Here is a 12,178-nt window from a genome sequence, read left to right on the forward strand (position 1 = left end):
AGACATATTCCGGAAGGTACTCGAATTCTCATTTACATTCAAACATTGCAATTTAATGATATTATTGATTCTCGAGATTGGATGATTGGGAAAGGGGGAAGGTTTATTTCAAATCTAGCATGGGACATTTAGTATGGTCTTCGAAAGTCATACAAAGGAATCAATTTATTCTATGGTTGGTGTTTTGTGGGAGGTTAAATACGAGGGATCGAATTAAGAAATATATGGATATTTTGAATTCAAGTTGCCTGTTATTTGATGAAAACGAGGAGACTATTAAGCATTTACTTGGGGGCTTCCCATTTGCGAGTTTATTATGTGGTTGGTTCTGTACATATATGAGTCTTTCTAGTTTTCCAAGAGAGTGGGTTGACATTAAGGAAGTTGCTCTCGTTAAGGAAAAAGGAAATCAATTTTCAACAAGTGTTTATAAGCGTGGATTTACTTGTACTATCTATCATATTTTGACTGAAAGGAACGCAAGAGTTAGAAGAAACGTGGATGAAGTGTGGAAGGATATCGTGTTTGATTGTAGCTCCCTCATGCAGACGTATTCCGTAAGTGAGCAAAATTAGAGCTTATGTTAAAGTTGGAAGATCTCATATGATGAAGTCATTAAATTGAAAAGTTTTAAGGTGAGAAAAAAGTTTAAGTTTGTGTGTCTTGTAATAATGTCATGAATTGTTGTTTGAATACCTGTCCTTTAATTCCATTTTCTTTTGAAAATCATTGTCATTTTTTCTTTCTTTCCATTTTTGGGTTTTTTAATGAAATGATAATAAGTTATTTTCTCAACAAAAAAAATTGTTCGTTACACTGAAGTGTAATGTATGATGAACTCAACAGTAACGTCATATATACTTAACTATAATTTCTTTTACACTAAATATTAATATTTTTTAAACTCAATTAAAATGTAATGTAATTTGAGTTATAATCTAAGGTCATTTAAATATTGATTTGTAATGAGTTTTAAAACTGAAATTTAAATTCAAAAATACTAAAGTGTAATGTCTGATACACTAAAGTATAATGTCGGATACACTGAAGTGTAATGTACACTGGTGAAAAAGTGGTCAAAACCGAGAGTTAAAACTCTCGGTTTTGACCATATAACTCTCGGTAAAGAGCCCTTACCGAAGGTTTTAGTAACTCTCGTCATCCCTCGGTAATGACTCTCTCGGGATTTCCACAAAGAGAAAAACCGAGAGTTATATGAAAACTTTCGGATTTTTGTCTTTTGGAAAAACCGAGGGTTTTGCAAACAACTTTCGGTTTTTCTCATTGTGGAAAAATCGAGGGTTTTACAAAGAACTTTCGGTTTTTCGCTGTGTGGAAAAAACCGAGGGTTTTACAAAGAACTTTCGGTTTTTCTGTTTGTGGAAAAACCGAGGGTTTTGCAAACAACTTTCGGTTTTTCTCTTTGTGGAAAAACCGAGAGTTTTCATATAACCTTCGGTTTTTCTCTGTGTGGAAAAACCGAGGGTTTTACAAAGAACTTTCGGTTTTTCTCTTTGTGGAAAAACCGAGGGTTTTACAAACAACTTTCGGGTTTTCTCTTTGTGGAAAGACCGAGAGATATTACAAAACTTTCGGTTTTCCCACAAACTAAAAAACCGAGAGTTATATGAAAACCGAGAGTTTTCTAATAACTCTCGGTTTTCTCTTCTGCTAAAAACCGAGAGTTTTCTAATATCTCTCGGTTTTTCCACAAAGAGAAAACCCGAGAGATTTCATTTTTACTTTCGGTTTTTTCATGTAAATTTTTAAAAATGTGCGGATTATTTTGTTCGCAACCAAAACCTGTTCAGCCACCAAACCAATATATCAATGATAAAAGAAATTCAACATACATTAAACGATCACATTAATTGATCATGAACATTACAAAATTCGACACCAAACTAATATTCCGAACAATCTGTTCTAAATCCAACCACTAATGAAAAAATGTTTTGAATCGAAACAACCTTAGCTTGTGGGGGGAGGAGGTGGTCCTTGCCTCATATACAATTCTATTCTCTCCATTCTTGCGTTCATCTCTGACTTCTCCCTCTCCATTCTTTCCACAATTTCTTCATTTTCCGCTTTCATTTCATCCATTCTGCGCCTTCTTTCTTCATCCCTCTTCTCCAGTTCCTCCAGCTTGAGCTTCATCATTTGATTCTCTTCTAACAATCGCTCATTGTTTCGCTGTGAACTGTTTCCACTACGACGATCCTCACGAAAGTGTGTGGGCCGGACGCCTGATCCCATTCCGAAGACGACCCCGTGTTTTTGTTGTCCGAACACCCTCTCCGTCAATTCAAAATCAGATATTCCCGGTTCGTTACTAACAACATCCTCCATCTCAGCCTGCACAATTCAAATAAAATATCATTTCTATAATAAAAAAACTAGGCATATTCAATTCACTTACAATTTTCTCTTGCACGTGTTCGTCCGGGACGGGTGTTGGGTTTTCTTGTGTCGGTTTTGGTGTATGGGTCCTCTTGAATACTTCAATTACAGACGGTGGCCGTCCCATTTCAATCGCCTGTTGAAATAAATGATTTATATAATTAATAACAATCTTTATATTAAGTTATTACAAATAATGTACTTACCAACTCGTCTTCAATTTGTGCAAACGGTCTACTTCCCGTTCGATGTGGGAATTTCAGATTCTTCCGATTCTTCATATTTGTAGTACTGTTTCTCTGTATTTGAAATAACAAATGAAGTTAGATTAATTAATATCAACTCTTATTTGAATTATGAAACCGTACCTTAAACGTTTCTGTGAAGAAATGGTTGCGACACACAAACTCCCAATCATCTCGATCGTAGTCCGGTGGAGGATTAGCCAGTACCGCCGCCTCGTCTCCTTTGTGGACGCGGATATAATTCTTGTTCAAATCCGACCGCCATCTATCCCATATCTGATTGGCGTGTCCCAACCCCGTCGTTCGAAAAGACTCAATGTCACCATTAGTCGCTTCGAACGGATCCTGAAAAAAATAACATCCAAATGTGAAAAATAATTATTTAATGACGTAATATATAATCAAGTAATAATTATTAACCTTGATAGCAGTCCACAGTGAATCCAATTGGTCTGCACTTAAAGCCTTCCACTTGAGAAGACGGTGTGAGACGGCTGCGGGGCTCCGGATAATCGACCCCACATGTCTAGACCACCGTGTCCTTCCCACGTCTGTACCGCCTGGCCTCCCATCCTTCTCTCTAAACGTTAGAGGGATCCTCGTCCCCGCTAGCCTCTTAGACAACGCAATATTCTTGTTCTTCCCCCGTCTCTTGCGGGCAGAAGATTCTTCAAAATTATCAAAATCTTAATTAAATATGTCAATCAATTGAAACACTAACTAATTTGTAAACGAAATACCTGTCGATGATGGGTCGGGAGTGGTCCCGTGCTCCTCCTCGTCATCCTGCTCCTCGATAGGCTCCTCAAGACCCTCGTCTTCAGCCTCATCGCTAGGCAGGTTATCAGCGAATGTGCTCTCTATATACTCTGCGATGTCATCAATATCGTCTTCAGTCTCGTATGTTCGGGGAGGCGCAGTAGCTATCGGGACCACAGGAATCGGTGGTTGGTCTCTCGAAGACGATCCTCGTTGCTTTAACGACTCGGATTGGGCAAGTAGGTTTTGGTAACTCTTATCCAATTTCTTGGGTGTCTTCCTCATACTCTTCCAAGTTGTTTTAGGACCTTCAGACATTCTTAATTCACACCATTAATAAAAATGAGTGAATACTTGAAATAAAATAGTAATAAAAATGAATATAAAGTTAAAAACATAATTAAATCTACCTAATTAATTAATCTGAACTATATGTTTGTAAACCGCGGTTTTATTTTTGTCACAATCTTCCAACCGGGTCGGGCTGACATATCAGGGGCGTAGAATACTTGTTTTGCTTGACTCGCCAATATATACGGGTCTTGACTTTGCGTTTTCAATATTCGGTTTACATTTACACTTACGAAGCCATATTTATCCACTTTCACTCCTAGTTCCCCCGAGTGTGTATCAAACCACTTACACTTGAATAAAACAACTCGTTTGTGAGAATAGTATTGTAATTCGATTATATCCGTCAAAACTCCGTAGTATGACATAGTTTCAGATCCGTTGTATCCCTCAACAACCACCCCACTATTTTGAGTTGTCAAACCTTCGTCGTGTTTTTCTGTACAGAATTTGAATCCATTTACTTTACACCAAACATACATAGACGAGTACATACTTGGACCTTCTCCTAAGATCTTGAGGTCTCTTGATATGTCGTTACTTTCTGCTAAATGGGCGACCTATATATGTATCCGAAATGTAGTTGTTAATATGAATAAAAAGAGTTAGGATATATGGTTTGTAATTTACTCACTCGATGCTTGAAATATGCGGCAAACGTTTCTCCACTGGACTCGCTGTTATAATCTCTGCAAATAGATCGAATGCTAATTAGTAACACTCTTTAATGCTAATTAGTAACAGCAACTTTGAAACTTACATGTAAAAAGGTTCTGCTTCGGGACAATTTTTCAAAATGTAAGAATGAGCTGTCACTCGATCTATATAATCCAAGTTGTATACTTTTCCGTTGGATAGGTCTTCCAATGATGCAAATATTGAAATCCCCGAGATTTCAGGTTGTGCATTTTCTTGATCTTGTTCCTCCATATACCTGGCACATAAGCTAATACTTTCGTTAACAAGATAGCTCTCGCTTATAGAGGCTTCGGGGTGGTTATTATTCCGCAAATATCTTTTCATTGTACCCATGTAATGTTCAAAGGGATACATCCATCGATACTGAACAGGTCCTCCAAGCAAAGCCTCAAATGACAAGTGAACCGGGAGATGCATCATGATGTCGAAGATTGACGGCGGAAAAATCATTTCAAATTTGCAAAGTGTCAATGTAATATCCATGTACAATTGTTCCAGGTCCTCTTGAATCAACTCTTTGAAGCACAACAACCGAAAGAAACGAGACAAATTTACTAACGCATCATACACATACTCTGGAAGCAATCCACGAGTTGCTAAAGGAATTAGATATTCCAACAAAATGTGACAATCATGACTCTTTAATCCCGAAAGTTTTTTCTCTTCCAAATTTACACAACCCCCGATATTTGAGCAAAACCCATCAGGCAACTTGAGATCTTTCAAGAAGTTACAAAGACGTATTTTATTTTCGGATGTCAAAGTGAAAGGCGCTTCTGGATAATGAACAACTCCTTCATCATTTATAGGATGTAACCATGATTTTATGCCCAAGAGTTCTAAGTCTTTACGAGCTTTAGGACCATCCTTAGTCTTCTCTTTCACATTCATTATTGTTCCCAACACGCTATCACAGATATTTTTCTCAATATGCATCACATCCAAATTATGTCTCAATAATAGCGATTTCCAATAAGGTAGACGGAAGAAAATGCTAAGTTTGTTCCAATTGTCGCCCCGCGTTTCATGATATATCTTGGTTCTCTTGCTCATATCCGCACTAAGAATAATGTCTTCTAGGTCTCGTGCTTGCTCATAACTTTCTTGGCCCGTTAACAATCTAGGGGGATCCCTATAATCAGTTCGACCATCAAATGACTCTTTATCCCTTCTGTATTTGTGCTTCGGTGGAAGGAAACGTCTGTGACCCAAGTAACATTGTTTGGAACCATGGACCAATCGAAGGGATACCGTGTCGTTGTTACAACAAGGACAAGCAAATTTACCTTTCGTACTCCAGCCTGATAAATTCGCGTATGCGGGAAAGTCGTTAATGGTCCACAACAACGCCGCTCGCATGTTAAAGTATTGCGAGGTGTGTGCATCAAACGTTTTCACACCTGTTTGCCACAGTTCATGCAACTCATCGATCAATGGCTGGAGAAATATGTCAATTGCATCTCCCGGACTCTTTGGACCCGGAATTAACATAGATAAAATGAAATTGCTAGAATCCATGCAAGTCGTGGGTGACACATTATAAGGGACGAGAATTACCGGCCAAACACTGTATGATTTTTTCCCATTTGCAAATGGTTGAAATCCATCGCTTGATAAACCAAGTCTTACGTTTCGGGATTCTGAAGCAAAATCTGTATAATTTTCATCAAACGTCTTCCAAGTTAAGGAATCAGCGGGGTGTCTCAACGTATCACTGTCAACTCTTCCTTCTTTATGCCATCTCATCATTGGAGCCGTTTTTGAGGACATGTATAGTCTTTGCAGTCTTGGTATTAAAGGGAAATATCTCAACACCTTTTTTGGAATGAATTTCCCGTTTTGCTTCTCCCGAACTGTCCCACTTGTTTGGTCGACTTTCCATCTTGAAAGACCGCAAACTCTGCAAGAATCTTCATTTATGTCGTCCTTCCAAAATAGCATACAGTTGTTCTTACATGCGTCTATCTTGTCATATTTTAGCCCGATATCAGTAATGAATTTTTTACTTTCGTAGTATGAGTTTGGCAATTGAGCGTCAATCGGTAATATGTAGTCTTTAAGCAGACGCAGCAACATATCGAACGAAGAATTCGTCCATTGACATACATTTTTTATGTGAAGTAGTTTCAGTAGTGCCGATGATTTCGTTATTCGAGCACCTTCATACAATGGCCGTTTGCAATCATCAAGCAATTTATAAAATCTATGCGCATCTTCGACTGGTTCATCGTTATCCGGGCCGTCATTAACGTTGGGGAACATATCGTTTATAAATTCGTGCATATAACGTTCTTCGTTGACATCTTCATTAACTGTATTATTCATCTCCGGTCTCGCATCGTTGAATTCCGGCACGGCATCCTCCGACTGATCATCGTCATCATCATCATCATCGAAGTCATCGGCATCTTCATCGACATCGTCATTCACCACTTGAGTAGTACGTCTTTTTTCTCCATGAAAATACCAATACTGATAATGCACATTTATTCCATAAACAATGAGGTGAGTCTTCACTTCGTCTATTTCCATAAACGGCGTGTTCAAGCATTTCACGCAGGGACATTTCACGGTTTGTCGGGATGTACTCCTAACAGCATACTCGAGGAATTTGTCAACGCCTTCCTCGTAATCTGGATGATCTCGACGTAAGGTCATCCAGCTTTTATCGGGTACTTCCATATTTCTAATAAAATGGAACACAACCCGCATTATTATTTACTTATATTTCACTATATTAATTAGGCTTACATAATGCTAACATAATTTATATCTAATCTATCATTATCCAACCAATAATCAATTTCATCTAACATTATCGAAGCCCAATTCAACCTAAACAAACAATATTTCATTCATATACATTTCAACAATATATAACATTATCCAAGCCAAATTTCACCTAAAGAAACATTAATATGTCATTCATATACATTTCAAACATAATCTAACATTATCCAAGCCAAATTCCACCTAAACAAACAATTTTTCATCATAAACATTTTAAATCTAATCTAACCTAATTTAACCAATGTAGTGCAAACAATGTAGTGCAAACAATGCAATTCTAACTTAAAATCTAATTTATTCATACATAAACCAAATCTAACATAATAAAATCTAATCCTTAAAAACTGACCTTTTTCAGCAGTTGTGGCGGCGACGGTGGAGGAGGCAGCTGAAGGTGGAATAACCTCGGCGATCTTCAAGAGACGTACGGTCCTAATCCAAAATCAGACAAAATCAAACCATAATGTCAAACTTAAATTTGACATAAATCCACCAAAGTTCAAACTAAATCATAGACCAAACAAAAAATATAATCTAACAAACCTATATGAAAACCAAATCTAACCAAAATATTGAACATATAACCTAAATCTAACATTAATCAAACAATTTCAAACCAAATCTAATAACCAAAATCCCAATCTAATCCAAACAATTCAATTCTAACATAATCTCAATAACTATCAATGAAACCAAATATCCAAACCTAAAAACAAACTCAATATAAACCAATTTTGTACATTAATCAAACCTAATAACCAAACCTAAATCAAAATCAATAAACATCAATCAAACCTAATAACCAAACCTAAATCAAAATCAATAAACATCAATCAAAGCAATTAACCAAACCTAAATCAAATCCAATGTAAACCAATTTTTCACATTAATCAAACCAAAATCAAACCTCAATCAAACCTCAAAATAACCAAAATCAAGCCAATCTAAACTAATAAATAACAATCTAAACAAAATCTAACATAAATCAACCTAAATCTAACAATTACAAACCAAATATAACATATATAACATGAATCTAACATATACAAAGCAAATCTAACATATATAACATTAATAATTCCTAAAAACTAACCCTAAATCTAACAAATGACTAAACAGCTAACATATACATGTTCAGAGCAATCTTGCTCTCACAGACATTTTGTCAAACAGTTGGCAGGCTTCAAATATTTTGAATCAATTTATTATTGGAAAGAACTAACCCTAAATCTAACAAATCCTAAAAACTAACCCTACATCTAACAAATACTAAAAACTAACCCTAAATTAAGAAACTTACCTTCAATCAGGTGGACGGCTGAGAGCGGCGGAGGTGCGGCGGCAGTTCTTCAACCGGATCCGCGGCAGATCTTCAACCGGAGGGAGTCTTCGCGGCTTCAACAGGGGCGGCGTCTTGGCGGCGTAGTCTTCTACAGGCGGCGTCGTCTTCTTCAACCGGAGGGAGTCTTGGCGGCGCTGGAGAAGAGGAGTGGCTGGAGAGGGCGCGCGGCTGGAGAGGAAGAAAGCGGAGAAGAAACGGGGAAAAGAGAAAGAGAGGGTTTTTTTAATTAAATAGTTGGTTACCGAGAGTTATAGCAAAACTCTCGGTTTTTGAATATAATAAAAACCGAGAGTTATATGAAAACTCTCGGTTTTTATTATAATAAAAAACCGAGAGTTTTCATATAACTCTCGGTTTTTATTATATTCAAAAACCGAGAGTTTTGCTATAACTCTCGGTTTTTGATGTTCAAATTCCGAGAGTTTTAATATAACTCTCGGTTTGTAATGTTTAAATACATTTTTACAATTAAATTTAAATACACGAAAACGAGAGGCTTTGGTAAATCTTTCGTTTTTTATGCATATTTCCGAAAGTTATATATTTAACTTTCGGTTTTACAACATGAGAACTTGTTAAATTATTTGGATTCTCACTTTCTAATAACGTTGAACAACATTAATTTAACACATTTGATATCCTTAAAACATTTCTCAATCCATATGATCAAACATTACACAAATACATAGGATTAAACATAAACATTCATATACACTTCTATATATAATCAAACACATTCATAAACATTTTAACATTAAAGACAATTTAAATTTTTAAAATAAAAACACACACTTGATTATATTACTTAGGAGTCTAGATTGGAAGGTAGAAAACCAAAGAATTTAACAATTTGTCAAGTGCTAATTCCGAAAGTTATATAATTAACTTTCGGAAATATCCATCAAAACCGAAGGGTTTATGTAAAACCCTCGTTCTTGAGAAATGTAAAATCCGAAAGTTTATAGAAAACTTTCGGTTTTGATGGTTATTTCCGAAAGTTAATTATATAACTTTCGGAATTAGCATTTGACAAATTGTTAAATTCTTTGGTTTTTCACCTTCTAATGACCTATAACAATATTAATTTACCACATTTGATGTCTTTAAAATATTGCACAATCCATATGATCAAACATTACCTACATTCATAAGATAATCAAACATGCATGAACATTCATATAGACTTCTCTATAATAATCAAACACAATCATAAATATTTGAACATGAAACACAATATTAATTTTTAAAATAGAACACGAAAATGATTATATTAGTTAGAAGTTAAGATTAGTGGGTTAAAAACAAAATAATTGAACAAACTAGGTAGTGTTAAAACCGAAAGTTATAAAATTAACTTTCGTTTTTGATGTGTATTTGCGAAGGTTTTAAATATATCTCTCGGTCTTGACCTTGATCAGAAGTTTTTGGGAATTGTTAAAACCGAAGGTTTATTTGAAAACCTTCGGTTTTTATCCTTCCCCATACTTAGAAAATTTTCAGATTTTTTTAATGTAAGGGCAAAACCGAAGGTTTATTTGAAAACCTTCGGTTTTTAACCTTCCCCATACTTAGAAAAAAATCTGAAATTTTTAATGTAAGGGCAAAACCGAAGGTTTATTTGAAAACCTTCGGTTTTTAACCTTCCCCATACTTAGAAAAAAATCTGAAATTTTTAATGTAAGGGCAAAACCGAAGGTTTATTTGAAAACCTTCGGTTTTTAACCTTCCCCATACTTAGAAAAAAATCTGAAATTTTTAATGTAAGGGCAAAACCGAAGGTTTATTTGAAAACCTTCGGTTTTTAACCTTCCCCATACTTAGAAAAAAATCTGAAATTTTTAATGTAAGGGCAAAACCGAAGGTTTATTTGAAAACCTTCGGTTTTTAACCTTCCCCATACTTAGAAAAAAATCTGAAATTTTTAATGTAAGGGCAAAACCGAAGGTTTATTTGAAAACCTTCGGTTTTTAACCTTCCCCATACTTAGAAAAAAATCTGAAATTTTTAATGTAAGGGCAAAACCGAAGGTTTATTTGAAAACCTTCGGTTTTTAACTTTCCCCATACTTAGAAAAAAATCTGAAATTTTTAATGTAAGGGCAAAACCGAAGGTTTATTTGAAAACCTTCGGTTTTTAACCTTCCCCATACTTAGAAAAAAATCTGAAATTTTTAATGTAAGGGCAAAACCGAAGGTTTATTTGAAAACCTTCGGTTTTTAACCTTCCCCATACTTAGAAAAAAATCTGAAATTTTTAATGTAAGGTCAAAACCGAAGGTTTATTTGAAAACCTTCGGTTTTTAACCTTCCCCATACTTAGAAAAAAATCTGAAATTTTTAATGTAAGGTCAAAACCGAAGGTTTATTTGAAAACCTTCGGTTTTTAACCTTCCCCATACTTAGAAAAAAATCTGAAATTTTTAATGTAAGGTCAAAACCGAAGGTTTATTTGAAAACCTTCGGTTTTTACCCCAATTTTAAAAAAAAAATTGGTCAAAACCGAAGGTTTTCAAATAAACCCTCGGTTTTGGCGATGCGGTTTTTTTTTTAAAAATTGTGTAAAGTCAACAAAACATAATTATTTAATAAAACATATTAAACCAAACAAAACAAACATAATAACAATAATTCATAAATATTAGAACATAACTGTCATAAACCCATAATAAATCCATAATAAATCTACAAATTAATTATTAGATGGGTGGAAGGAGGGGGTGGTTGATTCAGTCGACTCCTCAACAAGACAAGTTCCTGTTCGAGATTCTCTAATCTTTGAGACATTTCGGCCCGGTCCGCTTTGATTTCACTAAGCAAACGACCTCTTTCGGCATCCCTTAGTCGGATTTCTTCCATTTCCAGCGTCATCTTTCTGACCTCTTCCTCACGTGCCGCAATTTCAGATTGTGTTATCAGATTCTGGTAACACGGATGCAGTTTCTCCGGTGTACGCCGAAGTCTCTTCCATGTCGAATCATCACCCATATCCTAAATGCATTTCAGATATATGTATATATATATATATTCATCAAACAAAATAACGTAAACTAACATAAATCTAGATCTATAATATATATATATACAAACTTAAGAAAAATCTAAATCTTACAATAAACAAAACAAAAAAAACAAATCAAACAAATTACCTGAAGAGAGGAGAAGAACCCGCGGCTTGGAGGAGGCAGGCGGCGGCGGAAGAGAGAGAAAGGAGAGAAGCGGAATGAAAAAGAGAAGGGTTAGGGTTTGTATTTATAGAGGTTGAGGCTGAAGGTTTTCATAAAACTTTCGGTTTTGATATTAGTCAAAACCGAGGGTTTATTATAAAACCTTCGGAAAAACCAATTTCAAAAATTTGAATTTTTTTTTTATTAGCAAAACCGAAGGTTCTTTGTAAAACTTTCGGAAATGAAATTTTCGAAAAAGGCAAAACCGAAGGGTCTTTGAATAACCTTCGCAATTAAAAAACCAGGGATTTCAAAACCGAAGGTTTTTACAAAAACCTTCGCAATTAGCACACATCCAACACTTAGAATTTTTTGGAGTTTTTTGGGAGGGTAAAAACCGAAAGTTCTTTGTAGAACTTTCGGAAATAA

Source organism: Impatiens glandulifera, chromosome 5 (genome assembly GCF_907164915.1).
Source record: "Impatiens glandulifera chromosome 5, dImpGla2.1, whole genome shotgun sequence".
Taxonomy (NCBI): domain Eukaryota; kingdom Viridiplantae; phylum Streptophyta; class Magnoliopsida; order Ericales; family Balsaminaceae; genus Impatiens; species Impatiens glandulifera.